Source organism: Delphinapterus leucas, chromosome 7 (genome assembly GCF_059928025.1).
Source record: "Delphinapterus leucas isolate spDelLeu-1000000601 "Yukka" chromosome 7, BTC_Dleu_Yukka2, whole genome shotgun sequence".
Lineage (NCBI taxonomy): Eukaryota > Metazoa > Chordata > Mammalia > Artiodactyla > Monodontidae > Delphinapterus > Delphinapterus leucas.
In genome coordinates, this window is record NC_143135.1 from 39,745,515 (window position 1) to 39,758,291 (window position 12,777).

At 49.5% G+C, this 12,777-nt stretch overlaps 1 pseudogene; it reads right to left on the reverse strand.

Moving 5' to 3' along the window:
- Positions 1-943: 943 nt before the first annotated feature.
- LOC111165260 (cytochrome c oxidase subunit 7C, mitochondrial pseudogene) lies at positions 944-1,694 on the reverse strand (annotated as a pseudogene).
- Positions 1,695-12,777: the final 11,083 nt, after the last annotated feature.

Consider the following 12,777-nt stretch of genomic DNA (forward strand, 5'->3'; position numbering starts at 1 on the left):
TTTCACTGTGTTGGGCCAGGATGTGGGAAGCAGTGGCTCAGAGGGTGTTTGGGAATAACTTGGATGATGCCAACCCAGAATAAGTCATCACCTGGGGGCTGATGACTTCAATCCCAGAAGCAAAGGATTCTGGGTGTTACTCTTTCCCATGTCTCTTTTGGTTTGATGTGGACCACCAGCCCGGCTGGGCAGCTCCACCTGGGGCCACTGGGACCCTAGAAGGGGTGTGCTCCTGGGCCCCACCTGCAGTTGTTGGCATGAGTCTGAGCCCAGAGGGAAACTGGACTTTGGTTTCAGCTTGTGCAGTGATAGGAATACAATGGGTCAGGTCTTGTGTGCCTGAAGACCCTGAGTGATGATCCTATCCTTGCACTGGCCCCAACCCCATGGCATTCCCTGTGGGGTTGGAGTCAGCATCCCCCAGGTAATCTTGTCCTGGGTTGGCACCATCCACATCATTCCCAAACATCTGGGTCCCAGGCCTGGTGATCAGTGATGGAAGGTGGTCAGGGAAGGGAACACTGTGTTAGGCATTAGACACGTATTATCCATTTACGAGATAACTATTCTCATCTCCATTTGACTGATGAAGAAAATGCAGCTCAGAGAAGTTAAGCAACCTGCCCAAGGTCACACAGGTAGGGAGTAATGAAACTGATTTTTGCACCTGAGTCTTTGTGACTTCAAAGTCTGTGCTCGCTCTACTGAGACTTGTGTGGCTCCTGAAGGAGATTGGTGATGGGGAGAGGGAGAGAAGTTGAACAGCTGCCCCAAGGTCGTGGTTTGAGAAGGAGGACAGGAGAGCCCCCTTGAGAATGGGAATTAAGGTTAGTGAGTGATGATGTCTGAGTCTGCCCCTGCCCACCACCTCCCTCAGTACAGCATGGCGTGGAAGTCAGGGGCTGGCTTCCTTCAGAAGGAGGCCCCGTTGGGGAGTCAGCTGTGGAAGAGCTGGGGGGTGGTGCACAGTGGCTATCATCAGGCTGACCCTGCAGTGGTGAGAGAGCCCCAGCCCCAGCTTGGCTGCGGTAGCACAGATGCCACAGACTGGGAGTCGGGGGGAGACGTTGTCACCGGCTCTCCCCGGACTTTGTCTGTGGCCTTGCACTCGCCATTTACACCACCTCCAGGGGCCTGCCTAGCTCTGTTTTTTTTTGTTTGTTTGTTTTAATGCTATAAGTTTATTCACAAACATATCTAGGATGCTGAGTTCAAGAGTTTGATCCTTTTTTCAAAGAGGCTGCACATCTCTTTTTTATTTTTGCAGTACTCGGGCTTCTCACTGTTGTGGCCTCTCCCGTTGCGGAGCACAGGCTCCAGACGCGCAGGCTCAGTGGCCATGGCTCACAGGCCCAGCTGCTCCGCGGCATGTGGGATCTTCCTGGACTGGGGCACGAGCCCGTGTCCCCTGCATCGGCAAGCGGACTCTCAACCACTGCGCCACCAGGGAAGCCCAGAGACTGCACATCTTAAAACGCTCCTCTTTGTATCTGTCTCAAGGATTAGTTTTTAAGCAGTTGGTGTCTTACTATATAGAAAGGTGCAGCAAATCCAGACCCTAAGTACAAAGTCATCACAGCTAGTAACCGCCACTTGTTTTCCACTGAAATTGGTAGATTCTCCCCTGGACCCTCCTCACAGTGACTCCTACAGACCACAGAGGTTGTGAACCTCCAGATGCTTTGTCCCAACATAGGGCTGTTGGAAGCCCTGCAAAAGACGCAGAAACTGAAGGCGGAAGAAATGGTGGCAGCACACCCAGCACTCCTTTCCTCATGACCTTGATCCCTTGTGGGCAAGGACCGAAAGGGCTGCCTAGCTCTTATGTTCTGTGTCAGGGCCCCCTAAACTTGCGAGTGCCTGGGAGTCAACTGGGGGCTTGTTAAAAATTAGATTCTGTTTCGTGGAACTCCCAGATGAGGCTGGTGCTGCCGTCCAGGGACCACACTCTGAGTAACCCGTTCTCATCCTCTGGACTCTGAGCCAGAGTCAAGGTATTTTTCTTCCCCTGTGTAGACCCCAAGTGTTAAAAGATGGGCTTGTGCCACAGGACATGTCCGCCTGGCCTTTCAAAGCTTCCTTCAGGAAGTCTTCTCTTCAGTTCCTTTAGGTGCAAAGTGGTTAGGAACACGGACCCTGGAGCTAGATGTTTTGGGTTCACATCTGACTCGGGAGCTTCCCTGGTGGCGCAGTGGTTGAGAGTCTGCCTGCCGATGCAGGGGACACGGGTTCGTGCCCCGGTCTGGGAAGATCCCACATGCCGCGGAGCGGCTGGACCTGTGAGCCGTGGCCGCTGAGCCTGCGCGTCCGGAGCCTGTGCTCCGCAACAGGAGAGGCCACAACAGTGAGAGGCCCGAGTACTGCAAAAAAAAAAAAATCTGACTCGGCCTGTGTGACCTTGGGCAAGTTACTTAACTTCTCTGAGCCTTTGTTTCATTATCTGTAAATTGCAGGTGATGGTAATACCAATCTCACAGGGTAGAGGATTAAAGGAGTGATTGTTTGTAAAGTTCTCAAGGTGAGCCTTATAAATGTTCTCTCCTCTTCATTATTTTTGCCATCATCATGGTCTCTTTCCTCCCAGCCTCTCTCCAGCCCTAGCTTGTTCCTCTCTGGCCCCAGTGCCCAGCACAGAGAATTGTCTCAGAACTCAAGTGGGGCGCCCTGAGGCCGGGCAGAGCAGGGCTGCTTCTCACATGATGCAGATTTATTGCCCGGAGGCCAACTTTAGGGCCGACTGAGGGATTCTGCTGGGATTACAGGCTCCTCCCAGCAGAGCCGACCTTTTCTCATCTTATCTGGGAGCTGACAGAAAACAGAGGGTGACCCAGTTCCAGTCTCACCCTGCTCTGGGGGCCACGGCCAAAGCCTGTGTGTTCTGGACCTTCTGCCTGTCTCCTGGGTTTTGCTCTGAGGGCAGCCCTCTCCCATAAACCAAGCCTGGTGAGGCTGGGGGAACCCGTGAGCGTGGGCGGGGTAGGCTTCGAAGCTGTCAAGACGCGACACGGGACTAGGTCTGTTTCATCACTGACTCCCCTGTCTTCTTGCCAAATGCTGGTGCTGCCGTGCCCTGCCGGGGGCTGGAGGGGTCCGTGCCACACTCTGACAGAAAGCAGTCCTCTCTTCAGATCCCTGGCTAACGAGAAAAACACACGCACACAAAACAAAGGCCCTGCTGCCCAACATAAAATACTGCTCCCTAATCCCAAGTGTGGCCAAGTACGCTGTTATTTAGAAGGCTCTTGAATTATTTCCACTTGAAAAATGTTTTTATATCTCCCATTCTGTTCACTTGATTGGCTAAGGTGTAATTGCTCTGCTGGCCCGGACTCTGCTTCCTCACCGGTGGGGACCCCGGTTTTGCATCTTGACATTAAGAACAGATACTGAGAGCTGAATGGGGCATTGTTTCTCGGCCAGGTCAGTAGCTGCCGCCTGCGTCTAGCGAGTGAGCCGCCCAAGCCTGGCGGCCCGACCTAGACCACGTTGTGTCTTGCTTTGACTACTCGGTTCCATCCAGCTCCAATCAGGAATGGATCACACACGTCCAGGTTTGCATTTGCGCTTCCTCCCCACCCATTTTGCACAGCTGCAGCTTAAGGGAGTGGGTTAGGGGGCTGCGAGCCTGCTTTACTTTCTGCATGTTCAGGGGGCTGGGCTGGAGGGGTGGGGAAGCTCCCCTGGATATCCACTCTCCTGCCCTCCTCCCCCCACCGTTGATATGGTCCCTTACTTGTGACCAGTAAAAGTTCTAGAAACTTCTCTCAGACTGTGAACAATGAGGAACACCCATTCTCTCCCCAGAAGGCAGAAATCACTTGAAATTTGGCTCTTTCACGTTTTAACCAGATAGGTCTAAATATAGAACCACAGAACCTCATTTTAAAAGGATTTGAACACGATCTACTGGTTACTTAAAAACTCTGACTGCAAGTCTTTATTATCCCACCCGTGTCCCCCACCGCCTTCCTCCCTTTGCTCATCATGACATTTGGTCATAAATGCCAGGAACCCAAATAGAAGCCTTTGCGCAGCGCGACCCAGCTGAAGAACAATGGCAGGATGCTGGCTTGCAGAGTGTCAGCATTTGCCAAATAAGTTTATCCTTTATTTATTATTTTCACTGTGGCTTAAAACATGCATCCCTCAAAGCCAAGTCTCTAAACCGAAACGTATGTCAGGCCTGCTTCTGCTCACAACGAATGAGGAGACTTTCCCCTTCACTCCTCACCAGTGATTGGGACCAAAGAGAGTATGTTTTGAATTTACCGAGAGATCTACTGCTTTGGGCTCAGTTTTTGTACTTTTAAAAAGCCATCAATAACGGCCAGTTTGTAATAAGAAAAATTTATGAACTGACAGGCAAAATGTAATTACGGAGGGGATTCCTTGCAAGAAAAAAGAGGTGATGTTAACAGACATCCCGACAATCTGTTTGCACTCATTTTCATTCATATAAATGATGAAGTGCTTCTGGGTGGAAGCAGCGTTCTCCAAAGCCTTCCCGGGAGCCTGGAAAAGTTGCGCCCAGGTTTTCGCTAATGAGGGGCAATGAGTCTTTGCGTTAACTTCTCCTTGTTATTCACAATGTGGATTTTTCACAGTGTTATTTTTATGACTATGACTATTACCCAGTAGCAATTTCTACACCTCGTCTTGTTAGTCCCTGAGGAGACCCAGCATAGTTGGGAGTTTCTGGAAAACCAGGTGATGTTGCAGGCACCTCAGGGGCTGCAGTTCCTTCCACCCCTCACTCTCTCTGACCACTTTCTTCTTTCTTCAGTCCTAGCTACCAAGGAGAGATGTCGAACTTCTTGTCTGTAAAAGGTGCCCTTAAAGAGGGAGAGCAGAGATTACTGGGTAAATAGTAGAAGTTGCCCCCAAACTGCCTGATCCTGATGAGGATGGAGCATAGGACCTTTATATATCATAGGTTTTGACAAATGCTTGAAAAATAATAATAATGACACCTGTCACCTACACGTCACTTCCAAATCATAAAGTACTTTTGATACCAACGTCTGCTTTGACCTTCACAGCAATCTGAAGGAACATTTACTATTGTACCCATTTTACAGATGAGGAAATTCAGGCTATATGACATTTAATTGACTTGCCCACAGTCATGCAGCTTATTAGTACTTGAAGCAGGATTTGGACCCACATTGCTCTGTCTCTTAAGCCTGTGGTCTTTTGAACATGGCAAAAATAGAAAGGCCAGTTCTTTTAGGAAGAACAAGGACCAGAATAGGCATTCTTGTTAAAGAAATACAATTTAGTGACATTTTATTTAAACTTGTTGACTTTTTTGCGGTACGCGGGCCTCTCACTGCTGTGGCCTCTCCCGCTGCGGAGCACAGGCTCCGGACGCACAGGCTCAGCGGCCATGGCTCACGGGCCCAGCCGCTCCGCGGCATGTGGGATCTTCCCAGACTGGGGCATGAACCCATGTCCCCTGCATCGGCAGGAAGACCCCCAACCACTGCACCAGCAGGGAAGCCCAAACTTGTTGACTTTTAAAGTGAGACCAAGGTTGCCAGAGGTGAGAACTGTTTTATTGTTTTGTATCTGCAAGGTGTAATGACTTTCCAAGTGTGTCCACATCTTGCTTTCTGTCATTCACTTTCTGTCACCACAGCTCTGTGGGCGGGCAGGGAGCCGTCACTATCTCCACATCGTGGAAGAGAGCAAAGCTACCAGGCTGGAAGACCTGCCTGGGTCAGAGAGGGCACCCCTGAGAAACTGGAAGCCCTTGACCACTTCACCACAGCTCACTGACGTACAAGAGGGGTCTTTTTCTTGCTTTTACAGGAAACCTCAGTGTGCTTTGCTTTTTTTTCTCCACACTTACCTCTCTGTTGAAAGCCGAATGATCACAAATCAAGTTGAGATCCAGGAGTCAGTTGAAAGCAAGCAGCATCTCCCAAAAGAGCAGTAACTAGAAAGAGGGGCCGGGGCCGGCACATCCCACCACAGCCCGACCCCCATCCTGACATTCACTCCCTCTGTGGCCTGGGCAGCTCTCAGTCACCTAAGTAGACGGTGACGTTTCATAGAGACTTTCAGTAACAAATGTGGAAACAGGAGGGGTCTTGAGCCTCCACTTACCAAGGATCCAGTTGCACAACATCTCTATTTCTCTGGTCAAGGCTGCCGGATGCAGGTTGGGTGTGTTTGGCTCTGTGCCCCCTCCCTGGGCACAGTCAACGAGTGACGAGGGTGGCCGGAGACTGCTGTGGCCGTGGGGAGGATGGCAGCCTTAACAGTCAGGAATCTGGTTTCTGGATCTCCATCTGGATCTTTTATTTATTTGTCACTATAATAAAGCTACAAACCCTGTAGCTTAGCGGTTTCAAACCGCACTCTCTTCTTGCTCCTGTGTTTGTGGGACATCTGGGTGTTGGTCAGTATAGTCGGGGTCGGCCCCAAGGCTGTGGGTTGGGTTCAGGTCTGCTCCCTGTATCTTTCCTTCCTCCAGGGCCAGTGGACCACCTGGGCTAGAGCCACGGTGGTGGCAGATGTGCAAGAGCCCAGCCAAACTGTTCAGCACACAAAGGCCTCTTCTTGTATCACATTTGCAAACATTGCACCCGCCAAAGCCAGTCATTTGGCCAAGCCCAGCCTCAGTGGACCACGGAAATCTGTTCAGGGAACCGGAGGGGAGTGAGAATTTACTGAACTTTCAAACTATCACACCAGCTGCCTGACTTGCGTCCTATTTCTTAATTGACTCTAACTCAGAGGGAGAAAAGAGATGTGACTAATTATGATAGAAATTCCCCTGAAACCCTACACTGGACACCCTGAGCCCTGGGAGCTGAGGGCAGAGAGGACTTCGAGAAGGGTGATCAGGCAGGGGCAGCTGCCTCCCTGTGATGGGCTGAGGGCACCAAGCTTGGGACCAGCAGATCCTGGGCAGTGGCTTGAGGAGTGGAAGGACAGGAGGACAGGACAGGGATGGAAAACAGAAGCACCAGAGCCGGGATGAACTGGGTTCAGATCCCAGCTTCTCTACTCACCGAACGTGCAGTTTCCCGCTCTAGGTCTCTGTCTTCTCATATGTAAAAGGAGGACAATCCCGTGTACCTCAAGGCAGGTGAGCGTGCAGGGAGAGGAAGAGAGCAAGGATGCTGGGTGCAGGAGGCTGCTCTGAAGGGAAGGAGGGAAATGCAGTAATGTTTGAGGAGGCTGGCTTTCTGGATAGGAAGGGAGCACTAGGGTAAGTTTAGTGAGAGAAGCTGAATGGGGTGGCTTCTATTTCGGCTGGTTAGAATTTCTCCCCAGTCCCTTCATCCCTTTCAGAAATGTTTACTGAGCTACTGCCCTGTGCCTGGCATCAATCTAGGTGCTGGGATTGCATCAGTGAATAAAACAGATGAAACTCTCTGCCCTCATGGGGGGTGGGGCTGAATTTATTAAGCATGTACTATGTTCCAGACACTGTGCTGGGCTCCATATGCATCACTGAGAGATGGTTACTGTCACATCTGACTTGAGGTTCAGAAAACTGAGATTCACTGAAAGTAACTAACTTCTCAATGGCCATCTGCAGCCAGTAAGAGGCACAGCGGATACTGCTTAATCCCTGAGTCCTTCTGCTCTGTCACATCCCCAGGCACCAAGACGGCAATTTGAGAATTAGCCCCGAGACTCTTGGAGGAATGTGGGAGACTAGAAGAGAGGTGATGACGACAGCATGTTAAGGTGATTTTTAAAGACTAGACAGGATGTGCAAGAGGCACTGGGCTGGGGGTTCCAGGTTGGGGGCTGGAGCGTGGGTGAGAGTCCTGGCTGTAGGGCAGTTCCTCTCCCTGCCTGTCCAGAGGGGCAGAGGGGCCCAGGGGCCCTTTGAAGACTGAGGGAGCAGGGATGGCTCCAGGGGGATCCCTATGAGCTGCTTCACCATTAAGCCCATCCAGCTCCCGTCACTAAAGTCAAATGCTCCAAGATAATGGGACCAAGGTCCGCCTGAAAGCAAAAAAGAAATCTGGAATAGATGTTAGTAAAACCCCCTCCTGTTTTTCACTCCAGATGTGAGGATGAGCCCAGCAATTATTGGCAGAACTCTGGCCCATGTCAGAAACAATTAGCTGCCTGGCCTGAGACCAAATGGGTCCCCAGCTTCCTTTTATTTCCTTTCCAGCTCAAGCCAGACATGCCTCTGAGGCCTAGATGTGGCCTTCCCAGCGGGTGGGTGGACCTCAGGCCTCTGATTCAGTCTGGACTTCAAGGCTCTCTGCTCTGCTCCTGCTGACCCACTGTCTTTCTCTCTTCCTGACCTTTTCTTTCTAATCCCCCCACCCCTAACTACTAGTCATGTAAGCTTGGCAGGTGCACATACACACACACACACACACACACACACACACTCACACACCAAACACATGCAAATTCCAATCTTGGCAACTGCCTCAGGGTTCATAGTGGGGGTCATTCTTGACCAGACAGGGCCATCCAGAGATTTATAATCCTCCTGTTCACCAAGTAATCTTTCTGTGGAATTTACTCTTAGTCACAGCAACTGAATGGGCTTTGGTCTGGGGCCCTGCTTTGGAAGTTCCATGAGTGCTGGGTTCAAGAAGATGATTAACTGAGCACCTATTGTGTGCCAGACAAGCATATTCCAACTCTGTTCAAGTTCTCTCCAGCCTGTAAACCTAGATGGGGTTTCTGTGGTGGTCAGACCTCATGTTTCATTGGCTCCTGCCCCATCCTGCAGGACTCCCTGATCCTGTGTGGAGGTCCTCAGGATGTAATTTACCAAGCAGCTCCCGAGCCAGCCGTTTGGCTGTGGTGACCACATGCAGCCTGTGGGAGAGTCTTCCTCTCCTGCCCTTCTGCTCACAGCAGACATTGGGGATTTCACATCAGTGAGTAGGGCCAGGTCTGCAAAGCTCCTTCATTGGCCACCCTTCAGAGGCTGAAACATGAATGGGCTCCATGTAGGAGGTCTTCCTTCTGTCCTCTCTCCACCCACATCTGTGTTGCTTGGGTCGCAGAATGTGCTGGTCATGGACTACGTTTCATCAAGTTCCTCTGGAAACCCATTCCTCCCTCTTCTGCCGTAGCTCTTTTCTCCACGGGACTCACGCTAAATTTTCTTTGGCTTGACTGGGTGACCAAGATCCCCATCAAGCATTATGTTATCACCCCTTCCATGTTTTTGCCCCTTACTTCCTCCTGCTTACATTCTCTTTGTCTCCAAAGAGAAAGAGGAGCCCGTGTTCCCTGCCCAACGCCTCTGGGCACACCAAGACATGACTGACGTCCCAGTGGTACCCACCACTTCATCTCAGTGTAGGTTACGTTGACTCCCCACAACGATCCTGTGAGGAGGCTGACCAGATATAATTTTATGGTCCAATTCAGGGGGTGGAGGCTGAAAGGGATGGAAGAAAGATCACTGTGCTCCAAGGGTCCTGGGTTCTAGACCTGGTTTTGCCAATGATCCCAGTGTGGCCTTTGGCAAGTCTGTCCTCCTCTGTGGTTTTCCGAGCTCCTACTCGCGAACTGAAGGCAGCAAGAAGATGGCTCTCCAAATTCTCCTCCCGCTCTAATAAGAGGGATGCCTTCCTTGCTCAAGAACAGGCTGCGTGGATCTTCTTGGTCTCCTTACATACTCGCCACCTGGCCATGCACCCCTTGAACATCCTTAACATGTACATTCAGTGCTTGAAGGACTGAGGCGGCTCGATACCTCTTTCTGTCCCAATAACCAGTCCGAGAGCCTTGTTGCTTCTCTGCATTAAGCTCCACTTTCACTTGGCCTTACACAATGAACATGGTCCCCAGGACCTGCCAGACCTCCTCTCCTACCGCCCTCCCCTCGCTCTCTACTTCAGCCACACTGGCCTCTGTTGATCCTTCACACACTTGACGCGCTCCAGCTGCAGGGCTGTTCCCTCTCCCTGAGCCACTCTTACTCCAGAGACCCACAGAGCCTGATCCTTGATCCTTCAGGTCTTTGCTCAAATACTACCCTCTCAGCAAAAACTTCTAGGAATACTCTCTTTGAAAGCACCCCCTACACCACCACTCTCATCCCCTTTCCTGGCTTTATTTCCCCCACAGCATTTATTACCATATGACTTACTCTATATTTTCCTTATATTTGTGAAATGGATTGTCTGTCTCTGCACATTGAGTTGTAAGCTCCACAAAAGCAAGGGATTTGGCCATTTCTGTTTAGTTTTGTGCCCCAAGCATCTAGAACCTGGGCGAAGACATTGTACAACTCTAGGGGGCACCCTTTACATAGCATGAAATGTAGAATACGATGTAGCGGCTCTACCTGAAACAGTGCCTGGCACATAGTTGGCACTTAAGGCATTTTTGTAGCATGAATAAGCTGTCTATTCTTGGCCCAATTAAATCTCTTAGAAGCAGAATGTATACTTGACTTTCCCATTCAAAGGCAACAGAGGCATTAAGTACAATGGTACAAGAACAAATATCCTTGTGGCCCAAACGGCAGGGCCACAACATCCTGCTTTTGGTACCTGAATATAAGACATGTAGAGGTCTTATATTCATAAGGTGCAGAGAAATAAGGATGGATACAAAAGACGACAATAAACCACCTGAGCTTAGGGCTACCAGACTCAAACTCAGTGCTCCAGGGGCAGAGAGGAAGATTCCACTTCTTGAAGAAATTAAGAAGGGAGCAATGACCACATTCACTAACCCACCCTGATATGGAAATACATGATTTCTCAAAGTGTTTCAGGAAAAAGGCTGAAATATAGATTAGGGGGGAAAAAAGCTTTTTTGGTTAACTTTCTGTAAGATAGAACTTTCCAATTACCCCCAGTCTCCCCTCTCTCCCCCCTTGCCCTTTCCCGTACACTCTGGTTAATCAAGGTTGAACCGTACCTCCTAGGGGGTCTAAGAGAAGTGCACTTGAGCCTACTGAACATTCGGCTTCAGGGATGGAAAGACACTTATACGGTGCAGGGTCTCTTAGACATAACGGGCTAAGTCATCTTTCTTTATCTCGTTTTCTAAGTATCTGAGTATTTCTAAGTATCTCTCGTTTTCTGAGTATCTATTAATACAAAACCTAGCCTGGTGGTACTGGGACACAGAGGGCTTTGACGGAGAGGCTACACGTGCTGCTGAGAAAGCTTTCGAGGCCATTATCTCCTGGGCCACAGCAGGAGCCAAAGTGGGTGTCATTAGAAGCCTCTAAAGGGCTGGTCTGCATCCCACCAGAGACACAAAAAAGGGTTAATTACAAAGAGGAGCTGGCTGAACAAAGGACCAGAGACAAGAAATTGTAAAAGGCAGAAAAACAGAAAAAGCGAGACAAGATAACTTGGGACCAGATGACAGTTTCCTAAACAATAAACACAGTGGGAAGTTTCTGGGCCTCTCTGTAATTGTGGGAGCCAGGAGGGAAAAAGGGGCTTTTAGAACACCATTAAGATAGGAATCTTCAAACCATAGCTGTTCCTAAATCTGGCAGAGCCAGGCATTCAAAGTCCAGTCCTGCCTGGACTTTCAGGCAGGGTTCTTTCTATACACCTCACAGGCTACCTTATCTCTTTAGATATTTAAGGAAAATGCTGTAAGTTTCTCATCTTTGAAATCAGCCAACTCAGTAGAAGTAATAAGATCCATTGCCTCTCCTGGCTTGCTTATAGTGACACGGGTAATAGGAGCCTCTATTAACCACTACTTCATTGATACAACGAGGAAAGACCAACCAGAGAGCACAGTCTGGACCTGCAGAATGAGTTGGATACCAGGACACAGGCCCAGCTCGAAATCATTACCGGCCCATGTGCTCTAAGCAAATCTAAGACAGAAAGAATATCGAAATTAAAAAAAAGACTTGGATTTAAATCTCAGCTTTGCCACTTATTAGCTGTGAGTACTTGAGTGGTCACTTCACCTCTCAGAGCCTCCATTTTCCTCTCTGTAAAATGGGAACAATATTACCTGCCCCAAAGGGCCAGCAGGATGATACAATGAAATGGTTCCAAGTCTAGGACTCCTTTTGCTGCATCACAACTGTCTTCACCTGCTTTCAGTGGCCCCATCAGACTCATTGTATCAAGGGAGCTCATTAAAAATGGCAATGATGGTGTCCTCAATAGGAATGGTGATGACAAGGATGGAAATACAACCTCAAGCTTAGATTTAGCCCCCAAAGGAGGATAGCGTACAACAGGGAACTTGACAATCAGGGTAGATGGAGACACTCTTCAGACACTGTGGGCTATTACGCCAGGAAGTTTTAGAGTGACCTCCTTCCCTGTTCACATTCACAGTGATTATTGATTATATAGGTGGGGGCCTCTCCTTGTGATATTTCTCATGGATTAGCCAGATAATGAATTTCATGGCATATGCCATTTACCAACACTCTTGGGAAATCTGAAATACAAATAAGCACTTTTACCAGAAGTTATATTAGATTTAATATTTGATTAAGAGATTCATAGATATCTAACGTTACATGGTAATCTAGAGAGAAACCTTGGGAATTCCTGGGTGACTTCAGTCTGCAAAATTTGTTTGCAACCCATGGCATTTTATTTCCCTTCCTTAAGGGCATTCAAGCACATAAGACATCGTTACTCTTTCTCCCATCCTGGGCATCCTTTGCAGGCTCTGAGTTTCCAAGGAGGCCAGGGAGCTCGCGTTAGCTCTGCCTGAGGTCAGCTTCTCTCCTCTCAGCCAGCACCTCCCACCATGCCCAGGATGTCCTCTTGTGATGTCCGCAAGTCTGGCCGGTTGCCCGTTGTACTAGGTAGAATGGTGCTCCCCCCAACC